The following is a 1,005-nucleotide window of genomic DNA, read 5'->3' as shown; positions in this document are numbered from 1 at the left end:
GCTCCTGTGTAGCGTTAGAGAGACGGCTAGAGGTGCACGCGCTTGTACACCTATAGCTGTGTAGAGGTATACACGTGCGCTTATATGTGTATAGCTACATAGAGAGGTAGATGTACATACCTAGTATGTCTGCATGCTCGCAGTTGTGTGCGTATGGCTATATAGAGCGACAGATACGTATGTGCAACATGTGCACTTGTGTACATACAGCTTTGTAGAGATATACAGGTGTACACCTAGCACGTGTCTGCACACACGCATTTGTATGTGTGTAGCTATGTAGAGAAAAGAGATGTGTGTGTATGTAATGTATGTGCACTTGTATATGTATACTTACAAAGAGATATGTATATATAATATGTGCACGTATGCAGTTTTTTATGTATAGCTATGTAAAGATATAGGGGATAAATCTATATATGTATACATAATATACATGCATTGCTATACATATAGCAATAAAGTGAGATAGACATGCGTATGTAGTGTGCATGCGTGTGCACATGTGTATGAAGTATAGCTGTATAGACGTACGGAGATTTAGATGTATCTATATCTGCGCACCTGCACGTATTATTGGGGGTGTGGTCTCAGGAAATGGGAGAGATACGGCCTGGTCCGTATGTGTGTGTTTGAGCTGTGTGTGCACTATGTACGTGTATACGTGGACTTGGGGTGTCTCAGGAAAGAAGGGCGAAGTACAGACTGCTCTGTACGGGGATGTGTAGAAGCTGGAGGGGTTTCAGGAAACAGGGATATATAGGCTTGTGTATGTGACCATATGCATATGTGTGTGTATGGGGGTTCTTAGGAAAGGAGATATTTAGACTGGTTTATGTTTGTGTGTATTAGATGGACTGGGAATCTTGGAAAAAAGACTATGCAGACTGGTTTGTGTGTGTATGAACTGGGGGGGTAGGGAAAGGGGGGACTTGGTGGCTGCTTATAAGTACTTAAGGGGTGTACATCAGGATCTGGGAGAATGTCTGTTCACCAGAGCGCCCC

General features: G+C 43.1%; 1 protein-coding gene across 1 annotated transcript in view; it reads left to right on the top strand.

Annotated features, from left to right (window-relative positions):
- CTSF (cathepsin F) overlaps positions 1-1,005 on the top strand; it is a 28,571-nt gene that overhangs the window by 284 nt on the left and 27,282 nt on the right. The gene's annotated exons all lie outside the window — the stretch shown is intronic.

Source organism: Gavialis gangeticus, unplaced genomic scaffold (assembly GCF_001723915.1).
Source record: "Gavialis gangeticus isolate Ggan-Ray unplaced genomic scaffold, GavGan_comp1, whole genome shotgun sequence".
NCBI classification, from domain to species: Eukaryota; Metazoa; Chordata; order Crocodylia; family Gavialidae; genus Gavialis; species Gavialis gangeticus.
The sequence above is the reverse complement of the archived record's forward strand: the minus strand, read 5'-3'. Positions and strand labels throughout refer to the sequence as shown.